Raw genomic sequence first — 12579 nt, forward strand, 5'->3', positions numbered from 1 at the left:
ATGACTATTTAGATATTTAATTATTACTTGTAAAAATTACAGACTGCCTCAAGAACCTTTTTTTGAATTTTCGAAAAATTATTTTGCACGCGTCTGGCAAGGTTAAAGACCCGACCAAATCGTCTGGCTCTATTTTTCTATGACTATGCAGACATGTAATTTTTACTTGTAAAAATTACAGATTGCCTCAAGAACCTTTTTTGGGCAAAAAAAAAAATCTTTAAAAATTTATAGGTTGGTTTAGACCCGCTACCCTGCAGCCAGACTTGTAGTGCTGAGGTAGGGTAAGATAGGAGAAGCATCAGACAAATTTGCAGCTTGCCTCAAGGACCTACTCCAAATTTCCACCAGCTCTCCGTCTAGTAGGACACTTCTATAGGTATCAAAGGATTGATTCACCCCGCACCGCATCGCTTCGCTTCGCATTCGCGTATTGTTCGCGTACGTAGTACGCTGCGTTATAAAACGCGAATGACCCTTTTTAGGGTTCCGTACTCAAAGGGTAAAATCGGGACCCTATTACTAAGACTCCGCTGTCCAATTGTATAAGTAACAGCGATCTGACCATCTGTATCTGTTTTTAACTTGTGTTCACAACCAACCTTTGCTGCATTGCTAGAACTGGCGGTGGTTTATTCCCTGATCCCTATAAGACAGGTTTACCTAGTTTAGGGCTCAGGACACTATTCCTAGGCTGTCTAACAATAGAATAGAATACTCCTAAAAATGTAATTCTACTTTGTAATAAGCTGCATTTTTGATACACAAATAAATCATTTTTCATTTTCATTTTCATTTTCATCTGTCCGTCTGTCCGTCTGTCTGTCACCAGGCTGTATCTCATGAACCGTGATAGCTAGACAGTTGAAATTTTCACAGATGATGTATTTCTGTTGCCGCTATAACAACAAATACTAAGAAGTACGGAACCCTCGACGCATGAGTCCGACTCGCACTTGGCCGGTTTTTTCATTAATACATTTGATAGGAATATAATCAAGTGATATCTTGTAATAAATTATACATGACAGTGAATGCTAAGTCTGATTTTGTGAGTGTGGCGTTATATACACACCTAATTTAATTTATTACCTCGGCTTTGCTCTTGGCTGCAAGTGCTGTAGGCACAGATGAAGAGAATAATCCTTTCCAATCGTATATTCACGGAACATATTCTAACGTGTCATGTGTCATGTTATTTCAGCAATCGCTACAAAAGGTACTGATACGAAATGAAATGAAATATTTTTGCTAGAACATAGTGTAGCGTGCTGAGGCTGAAGTAACATGACAAATACGAACGTTTCCGAGAAAATACGATGGACAAAAGATTATTTACTACATCTGTACCTACGGTGATGTAAGAAGAATAGTTACTACGTCCCTGATTTCTTTTTCTTAAAATTGGCTTGATACGCTGCCTCGTGTCTGAGATAAGAAACTGACACAGACCTAAAAGGATACTTTCCTTGCCGCTTTTACAAAAATAATACATATAGAATACTTTTTACCTAGTATACGGCTATCATACCCTAATCGATTTTTTTCCGCTATTTTTTCTATTTGTTGTTTCTATAAAATGGTAACATATACAAAACTCCCTTTTTTAAGCGTAAGTAGTCCTTAAGGAAATAAATCAACAGCAGTAATGTCACGCTGCAATACTGCTGCAATAATGCTGGTGTAATCTGAATCCGAACGGAACATTATGTATGTCAGAGACATCCACTGAGTAATTATTACTATAGAGATGACATACCAAACAATGAAATTATCGCAATGACAACCTGTACCTCGCGACCTAAACGTCTTAAGCGCCGTAAAATTCATGGCGCTTACGCGTTTAGGTCGCGAGATTCACGCTCCGCTTCTATGGATGCCAACACGGCAGCAACTCATAGCGCAAAATACTGGTTCTCTGTGCCGGTTCTATACGTCAGTAATAATAAATAGTTCAATGGAGACTTCACAATTTTTTATTCTTCACAAACACCAACCGCATTAAACAAACAAATTTAACAGAATTCCATTTTCCATCCCGCCGCATCCTTTAAAAATTAAACTATATTTATAACCCTCGCATTTCCACAGTTTTGCACTCAAGCTTTTATTGACACTTAAATCAACGAACAATGCATGGAACATTTATCATAGGCAATTTATAGTGGGTTGTCCTCAGTAAAGTTTACACTTTACAGTCCTGATTTTTTCCCGGAGGCCTATTTATTCGAATGTAAAATATCTGAACACACACTAACGCCTTGACAATAGAGGCGTGTTCAGATATTTGTGAGCGCCTGCTGGCTGCTTGGATATACCAAATTTTATATTAAAGGAAAAAATGGAAAAAGTTACGCTTCTGGGAGGACTTTTTCCATTTTTTCCTTTATTATAAAATTTGGAGTATCGGTCGCAGACGTATCTGCATGTTAAAAAAAACCGACCAAGTGCGAGTCGGACTCGCGCACGAAGGGTTCCGTACCATTACGAAAAAAAACAGCAAAAAAATTACGTTTGTTGTATGGGAGCCCCATTTAAATATTTATATTATTCTTTTTTTAGTATTTGTTGTTATAGCGGCAACAGAAATACATCATCTGTGAAAATTTCAACTGTCTAGCAGCTATCACGGTTCATGAGATACAGCCTGGTGACAGACAGACAGACAGACGAACAGACGGACAGCGGAGTCTTAGTAATAGGGTCCCGTTTTTACCCTTTGGGTACGGAACCCTAAAAATTGCTTTGATATAACTGATGGCGACTGTACATTATTTCAATTTGATCATCATGATGATCTCTTTTTAGAATGACTAGAATAGAATTTCTTCATTTGTCAGAATACGTATGGTACAAGACAACAAGAGAAAAGGTTTAAGTATCAGTATAAGTGCAATACCATCATTTCACTCGTGTAGGTACTTACTACATAAATAAGCAAAAATATCAGAGGATCTACCGCGAAATTGGAAATTTCATTATCTGCATTTCTATTTTCTATCACTCTTGCATAGGTATTCGAGATGCAGATAACGAAATTTTGATTTTCGCAGTCTCTCGAACCTCTTGACACTTGGAGGATATAACCAAACGGAGTAGCCATTAGTCATTAGTAAGGTACGAATACTAACATAGTTTTTAGGTTTAGTTTGTAGAGTACTAACAAAAATGGATCTTGTTATCTAAATAAATAAACGTTTTATTTATTATTTATTATTATTAGCAGGCGTTTCCCTTTGTCGAAACTCTATGACCAATGGTCATATACATTTTTTGGACTGACGTTTATCTGACATGGCTATTTTTACGTTACGTATACAATTGACGTGCCCCTCCCCCGCAAAAATCGGTAGACTCTTTTGTAGGGTGCTGTGGGGTAAGATTGAAGGGTTTTTTTTATGAGGGGTAAGATGAAAAGTCGTCCGTAATGCTTTGGCATACGGAAATTGTTTTGTCTTACCCCTCATAAAAAATCCTTCAATCTTATCCCAACGCACCCTACAGAAAATTACAGACAAGGCGTCTCCATATGGTTATATCCTCCAAGCTCTGACACGATTTTAATTGTAGAATTTGTAGAGGTACGAGAGGTAGAGATATAGGTATAGGAGGCAAACTTTGCCCATTATTAGGTACCTATTATAGTAATCAGATACTACATTGTACCTCTATTTTTCCAGGTACCTGGGAATAACCCTTTATTGTCTGTATTTTGGTATATCAAGTTGCGCACTCGACAGTTTAGCTAAATTTGATTTATTTGCGCAAGGCGCCAATGAGCTGTGAGTGCGCAAAGAATGGACAAATAGACTGTAACAGATGTTGTGCATAATTATTTTCCATCGTTGTTTCACGGAAACGTACGAACGTGTGTTTTGCTATTTGAGTCAGTGTCGGTACAAAAAGTACTGAGGGTAAAGTAGCATGACAAATACGAACGTATCCTAGAAAATACAATGGAAAACAATTATGTACTATATCTGTAGCTATGTTTATAGAGGACAGTTATTATCCTCTAGCTTCTGCCCGAAACTCCGTCTGTGTGGAATTATGATGATGATTGTTTAAAACTATCCTATGTCCTTTACGGGGCCTCGAAATATGTCCATACCAAATTTCATATAAATCAGTTCAGCGGTTTAAGCGTGAAGAGGTAACAAACAGACAGACAAGAGTTACTTTCACATTAACAAGTGTTATAACATTATATTATAATTATAGTAGGGATTGCCAATGGTTACAACATTGCATTGCCGTTTGTGATCAAATACGTGTACTCGTGTACCTTTTTAGGTATCAGCACTATCAACTCTTCCTTTTATGCTGAAAACGAAAGTAACGCGGTCATATTTGCTCAAATGTGGTATTTACAAAGTGTGGTTGGGAATGAAATCGCACTTGTAATGATGGAAATCATTTATTTAGTCACACAACTTCGTGTCGAGGTACCAGTCTTGTTTAAGTCACACTACTACTCTAGGAGACGAATAGTTTTCTCCTGAGTGCTTTGAGTCACGCGCCCCGAAGTCTCTTTTCTAGCCGTGTTGGTAAAAGTAAGATCAACCGCTAGACGCGTCTGTAAATCATTGTTTCTATTTACTCTATATCAGCTTCGTAAATCAATTGCTCGACCAACTTCGCTGGCCGCTGCTGTGGAAATCGTCCGTAGATAATGCCCAAACAATGAACTAATAAATATCGTAGATAAAACTGTGACCTGGCAATATTTTACAAATTGCTGTCATAAATCTACGATTTATTTCAAACGGTAAAATTAGAGGTGTTATCTGAACTGAAATAGGTGTCATTTATGAAAAAAGTGATCAGGGTTTCCGGTGCCCACATCAGGAATCAAAGCCATCTAAGCCTCCAGCATTCGAGGCTGACACCATGGGACCCGGGTCGTCGTCACTCGTAATTTCTCAATTTTACGCAATTTAATGAAATTTTTACCTAAAAATAACCTCATACGTGTAATTCCTAATAAAACTAACACCAACCTAAAGAATACCACAACCGCAATAACAACACTACTTACTTTGTTGGTACAGTCACGTACAGTCACCTCCAATAATATCTTCCACAACAAAACGTGCAATGTATACATATATGACACAATTATAAAATGTCTGATATTTTTACGTGCTTTGCCGTGCAAGATATTATATAAGGTAAGGTAGTTCTGTATTTTTGATGATAAAAAGGGTGCCGAAGCTACCGAGGATGCACTGTTTTCGAGGTGTGGGACCTTAATTTTCCCCTTAACTTTATCAAGAGCGGTGGTGGCCTGGTGGCCGAGTGGATCCGACGTCCAACTTTATCGAGAATCTTGATTCTCGGAACTTATGTACCGATATCATTTGATATGTACCACTAGCTTTTCGGTGAAGGATAACATACATTTGCGAAGATATTCAAACGTGTTCGTATAGTCCCTAACCCTTTTTGGGCCAGCGTGGGGACTGGGGACTAAATATATCCCAAACCCTCTGGCGCATAAGAGGCCTGTGCCCAGAAGTGGGACATATATAGACGTGAGATTATATTAGACAAATATATATTTTGTTATCATAAATATTTTTGGGAATTACATATTTCGTTGTTTTATTTTAAAACGTATGGGTTATAATAGGTAGGTACTATAAAGTGTTAACCATGATTTTTCAAGATACACGATACACGTAATCTATCCTACTCGTATATCATAAAATTGCATTGCATTTTACTTCTAGACCCTAGTTCACTTTTCGTCTGGATTTCTTTTTTGGGTTCGTAGACCTATAAATATGTTAAGCCATATTTATGTAAACAGCCGCCCATCACGTAATAACATTATCCTACTGCTCTCGAAAAGCTGGAATATCAGAGCAACTCTCAAATACGAGGGCAAACAATAAGTCGGACCGTACTGCATACATCAACTTGCTTCATTCCGATATTGCTACTCAAAGACACAGTAGAGTAATGTTGTCAGTACCTACGTACGTAAATGTCAACTTGGTTGATAGGTAGGACTACCGTAAAGCTGCCTTCCCACTGAGGCAGAGATGACAGGAGACGTGCGTGAATCAACCAATAACATTGGTTCTAATCCAGAGGAGCAGAGTAGAGACGTGGATTACAACCAATGCTCTCAGTGGAAATGGAGCGTAAACACCGAAGATTAACAAAAACTGAGAAGATACATAGATATTGCAGAATATGTCAGCTGTACAACTAAGTGGACGCTCGAAGCGGAGCGTTCGGCGGGTCGTGCAGCATGGCGTCGAGCTCACAAGTGGTTTGAGCAGCGTGCACTAAGGCCGCTCCTATACGTTTGCATTTGTTTAACATGCACGCCGCACGCCCCGCCCCGCTGCACGCCCAACTCGAGCGTCCACTCAGGAGTCAGGCCTTACACTAACATAAATCTGACGTAGGTTCATGTTTACATGTTACTAAAACCTTTTAATTATTTAAATTGTAGGATGTACCAGCTGCTTACTGCAGTCGCACCAAACTAACTCTGCACTGATTTTAACATGACAATGAATAAGCAGAACAGAAGCTTATTATCGCAACAATTGTTTTATTTTCCATAAACTTTCGTCTTGAAGTATGAAGCAAATGCAAGTACTCTAAAAATACAAGAACTTCGTCTAGAGCTAGAACCACTTATGCCATGCAAAAGTGTGCCATGAATATAAAAGTGGCTCTCCCTTCTTGTATTTTTAGAATAAGTAGTTGCATTTGTCCCATGTCCTGACTTACCTTACCATCAAGGCGCAAAACCTTTTAATTTCTATTTCACTCGAAAAACCGTAGATTTTAGGATTTTAGGAGAACATTTCCGTAAAGTTCTTGTCAGATTAACCGGTTTAGAGCAATAAAAACCGGTTCTTCCTATATCGGTGTCTATGTTTACGGTGGCACACCACCAGGCCGGCCGGGCGTCTTGTCGCTCGTCGAATAAACCGGTTTATTTAGGTTACAATAAAGTTCTTAAAACGTTCGCGTTTTTATGAAAGTTCGGAGGAAAACCGAAATAAACCGGTATTTGCCGGTATTTTTATAAACCGGTACCGAGCCTTGAACCTTAGGTACTGTTATATTTTTATCTACCGTGACCCACCCAGCATAGAGGAACCTTTTGCATATCTGACTTATCTATCTGCATTTTGCCTTATAAAATCCTCTGGAAACTTTAAAAAGCTTCTTGCAGAGACAATATTCTGTTGCTTCGGTCGATTTGACATTTTTATCTTTGCACGGATGACCAGATTCTGTGGGAACTTCTACATGAATTCCAAAGAAGGCCCGATTCCTAAGCTTGCCTACTTTCAAAATTACATATACTTTTGTAAGTGTGAATGGGTTCAAAGTTTGCGTCCATTTCCGCTAGTATCATAGACGTAACTGCAAGAAGTTCATAATATTAAACATAAGAAAAAAATTACTATGGGCCTTCTTTGGGGCAAGTACCTAAGTATTTAATTTAACATTTTAATGTTTGTCTGGACTAAATGTATACTTACGATTGAAAAGTGGCCTTTTCTTGATCGTATCGCCCCAGAAACCCAATTTTCCATACAATAGTCTAATTCATTATTTTTTCCATTCTCAAAATCGAAAATGTTGAACAATTCCGGATAAAAAAGCAGTTACTCGTAGTTCTGAAAAAAACATCGGTGACTTATTGAATTATTTAACCCGTACGTATACACTTCTCTCTGGAACATGTATTCTCAAAACAATGTCAGTTTAAGTATCCTGCAGGCGCTTTTAAAATCTAAGTGGGCTATTATGGCATCCTAGCTCTAAATTAAGGAGAATAAATAAAGCTGTACACTGCGTTGCCGTTAATTTGTACCTTCTGGTGGAATTTTACGACGATATTTGTTCACTAGAAGTGCCTGTTGTAGTTATTTTCATCAAAATTTGATAAAAATTGGTAGATATTGATAGAGTATGTATTACAAAAAAAACGGAGTTACGAAAACGTATGGTATTTTCCTATTTCAACGGAAAATAGCATACATTTTTTTTGTCTCAAATTGAGATTTCGTATTTATCCCATCCAGAATGAGGATCTCTTCAAACTTACCAAATTTTATCAAAATCTGACGAAAAAAGTACAACAATGTAAAAATCTGCCCGCCTAGAAATACGCGGAATAGTCCGATAAAAACTGATACGCGGCGCGGCGCATGCTTGGCGTCAACAATTTGAATTCCACACTCCAGGCGCATAAACACTTCAGTACCTACAATAGGCACCAAGCCCAAGCCAATCCCAAGATTAAACAAGCTATGTGAATTTTATGAGGACGATCGCGCGTCATCTTGGAGATCTTGTGTTTATTTAGAGAGCACATAGTCGCAGTCGCCGAAACCGGTCAGGAGAATGATAGTCCACAGAATAAGTTTTGTTTTAATATGTCTAATGTGTTTGTTTTAATGTCTGCCTAGTGCAGCACGGGGTGCAGACAGACCTAAAAGGAGATGGCGGGACGACTTGGACGCATTCTACCCGGAATGGTGGGAAAATATAAACGACAGGGTAAGTGGAGAAAACGAGGGGAAGTTTTTTCCTAGCAGTGGGGCACTAAATTAGGCTAGTAAAAAATAAAAAATAAAATCTGTCTATGACCAGCGCTTCCAGAGCCCATGATCCCGTGTCTCGTTGCGAGTGTCGCCACGACCATAAATCGGCGTAATTGGTGGGCGCTTTGATCCCCCCTTCAGGTGTAGGGTCATGATTTCATTATTCGGAAAAAATCTGATGCGCGGCGGCGCTTATTAAAAACACTTCAGTACAGTTAGCTATTATTGCGCCAAACCAATGAAGTACTAAACAAACTAGGTGAATTTTGTGAAAGCGAGGATTAATCGTCCAAACGACAAGTTTTTTTTAACATCTAGGTTGTGTATAAAATGAGGAACTTGACCAAATTTTTAGTCATCTTTTTGCATTTTTTTTTCGAAAACGATTTTTTCTGCTCACAACCGAGGTTAGAACCCGCGATTTTGACCACCACACATATAAAAAAAGTTAAATATCTGTCTACCCAATCAGCACTTCCAGAGCCCATGGTCCCGTGGCTCGTTGCGAGTCGCCACGACCGTAAATCCCCGTAATTGGAGGGCGCTTCGATCCCCCCTTCAGGTGTAGGACCCACTCATGATTTCATTATTGTACAGCGTTTGTTAACCGGTGAAATATTGGATTGTTTTTGCAGTTGTGGATTAAGAAGACACGAGGTTAGGTAGGAGATTTTTCCAATTCATTTTCCTAACTATATATGAATTATGTGGTAGATGTACCTACAGTTTGACTTTCAACAAGTTACTATTTTTTTCCCTACAGGCTTTTATTAGTTTTATGTCGTATCTCCCATCCTTTTCCAAGTGTCCTCCTCGAGCTCTTTTTTTTATGCATAACAATGGAAAGAAGCTGAATAAGGTCATGTAAAAACTACAAAACATACACGGCCAAAGTGGTCAAATATATCCGTAACACATCCTTATTTCTTATTCCTGATGCAGAGGCTGTCTCGATCCAGCGTGGCAACGCGGCGAGCGTGATCAGCACCTTTGCGTCTGGAAGGGCGCGGGACGAGTAGTTTGACTAAGTTATTAATTGTGTCTTTTTTTAGTTTAGTTTTAATTTAGTCTAATTTATAGTTAATTTTTAGGTAATTTATTATGTACCTACTCGTATTGATTAAATATAGTTAGACTTAGTAATTATGATATTTATGATTATGATGTACATAATATGTTTTGGTTTAATATAATATAAAATATAACTTAGCAAGTAAGTAAGTACTTAATGTAATCGCGATAATCATGTTCAAGAACAAAGTATTTCTAAGCTAACAGTTCTTTTACTTAATATTTGGCCACTTTGGCAGCCATTATCTGTTTGATGCCGACTGTCCGTCTAAATTCCCCTAGCCACTAAGCTGAGATGTCAAACGGGCATAGATTAGGTGCCCCAATAATAATAATCTGCCGGAGGGTCGTAAATCTAAGTTATTGCTTTATTCCCCGTCTCCTGCCGGACCTTCCGGCTTGCCTGTAATTAACGTGGTTGGTATTTATAACAGAACTGGGTTACCAAAGGTAAGTTACCGATCAATATAAAAAAACCGTCCTAGTGCGAGTCGGACTCGCGTTCCACGGGTTCCGTACACTACACAATTTTTAACAAGTTATTTTTTTATGTGAAACGTGAGTAAATGTCTTCAAAAAACCCGTAGGGATCTGATCAAAAACTAAAGTAATTAAGTCTGACTCACGCTTGACTCCACATTTCTAATAGGTTTTCCTGACATCTATAGGTAAAGAACTATTTTGTTTTTTTCTTAAATTTTAGACCCATTAGTTTCGGAGATAAAGGGGGAATGGTCATTTTTCTTGAATTACTTCTAAACTCTTTATCCAAAAATTATAAAAAATATATATTTGAGATTCTTATAATGAGCTCTTTCATATGACATGTAACATGATATAGTTTGAAAAACTTTATTTTTTTTTATTTTCTCATTGCCGCGATAGCAGAGGACGCTGGTTCGATTCCAGCCTGGAGGCCTTGGTCACATTTTCTTAGTATATGACATTTATTTCAGCTTATTAAGCTTACTGTGCGCTACGTAAATTTTGGGTAAAACTGTCCCATAATTTTATAACATTACATAATACCAATGATAGGAGTTAATTAATTCCTATAACTTATTTGTTCAAATATGTCTGAAGCAACTTTTGATATTTAAAAATAAGCAATAATGAGTCGAACCAACAGAATACGTACCAAACTACGCATAAGAATTAATCACGATCAGAAACAGGGATGCTCTATAAAATATAAAAATATATACTTTTCAAAACCCCAATAGTCAGTTGTAACTTCGCTGCTATACAGCAAGACTCTTATTCTCTCTTAACACCTGTATATAGGTATAACCATGTCTCTAGCAAATAAATAATTCATTCATTCATTCATTCATATTATATTACACGATGTAATCAAGGATAATTCTCACCGGCAAACTGCGACAATGGCCCAAATTTACCTGCATTCCTCCCCATTTGGACGTAAGTGCGTCGAGTTTAATAAGGAAACTGAATGGCATAACTCCAGCAGTGGTGTGAACATACTGCCGAATTATACAACGGTATGTCGAATAACGCATTGTACATACTAACGGCTAACGGGTTAACGGGACAGAACAACAAGAAGAAATAGTTGATAACAGCGAAATATACCTACAATACTGAGCAACTTTTACTATGAGACCAACCCCAAAATCGCGAAAAAAAATTTGGCTGTTTCATACATTTTGCTCGCAGAACTGATGGCCGGTGGGGCCGGAAGGTTCTGGAGTGGTGTACGCGTACCGGAAGACGAACTGCCGGTAGGCCTCCAGCGAGATGAAGCGAAGACCTGGTGAAGGTCGCGGAAATTCGGTGGATGCGAGCGGCACAGGATCGGTCGGAGTGGAGAGCCTTGGGGGAGGCCTATGTCCAGCAGTGGACGTCTATCGGCTGACATGATGATGATGATGATAATACATTTTGGCTGGTTCATGGGAGGGTAATTTTTTTTTTCGCGGTTTTGTGGTTGGTCCCATAGTAAAAGTTGCTCAGTATAATCCCAAAACCTTCCTGGCAACGGGAATGCACTTATTTTTTAGCCATCCTGTATGTAGCTCCTACATAGCGCCGCAATAACAAATGATGTGAAGCGGTAGATAACAAAAATACCACTCAATGGTGTTACCTGGGGGCCTACCTAAGATGACAAACGTCCATCGACAAACGCTGATCATGACATGACAGATACAACGAAAAGTCACATGATAATTTTCCATTCATTATTTCGGTTTGAATTGGCGTTTTCTATCAATGATTGTCACTTGGCTAGGCCCCCTGGGACTCTTATTAAGACAATAATAGTTAACGAATTGGTAAATCGCATGGGTTTCTGTAACAACACAAATACTAAGTATCATAATAGTATTAAATATTGCGCGTGGCGCTTGCGTCTGAACGTATTGCTAATGCAGTATGTAAGTACCTAATATTTTTATATTGCACCAATAATAACAAATTTTACATGTGTAAAACTACAAAGAAATTAAAAAGATAACTACCTACTTAGGTAACAACAGACGGTCTTATCGCTAAAAAGCGATCTCTAATGTATATCGGTCGAATGAGGCGGTCTAATGGATTCAATATACAATGTATTTTTTATTTTATTTTGTCATGTACTACGAACATTGCCATCTTTAATTTTGAACTGGCAAAATACTTTTAAATTAAATCTCCCGTTGCTTCTAAGTCAATTACGTCACAAAGGTGTTTCCGCCGACTTTTTCAAGCCTAAAATCCATAGTGGACCAATTTTACAGGCCGCACCCGAAACGTGGAATCGGCAAATTGATACAATCATAGCTCCGGGATGCCTTTTGTTAGCTGATAGTCGGTTTCCGTGACCGACTACTATCAGTCCTCAGAGAAACGCTTAACTGACCATTATTTTAGAAAAAAGTGGTCTAAATCGCCCGCAGTGATTGACATTGGAATAAGTTTCTGC

General features: G+C 38.3%; 1 long non-coding RNA gene across 1 annotated transcript in view; it reads left to right on the top strand.

Annotated features, from left to right (window-relative positions):
- The first annotated feature begins 3919 nt into the window (after window positions 1-3919).
- The window catches only part of LOC134750165 (uncharacterized), a 169429-nt gene continuing 160769 nt past the window's right edge, over window positions 3920-12579 (top strand). The window contains exon 1 of the long non-coding RNA XR_010128547.1: window positions 3920-3990. This is a non-coding gene — a long non-coding RNA (uncharacterized LOC134750165). The remainder of the gene's footprint in view (window positions 3991-12579) is intronic.

Source organism: Cydia strobilella, chromosome 19 (genome assembly GCF_947568885.1).
Source record: "Cydia strobilella chromosome 19, ilCydStro3.1, whole genome shotgun sequence".
NCBI classification, from domain to species: Eukaryota; Metazoa; Arthropoda; class Insecta; order Lepidoptera; family Tortricidae; genus Cydia; species Cydia strobilella.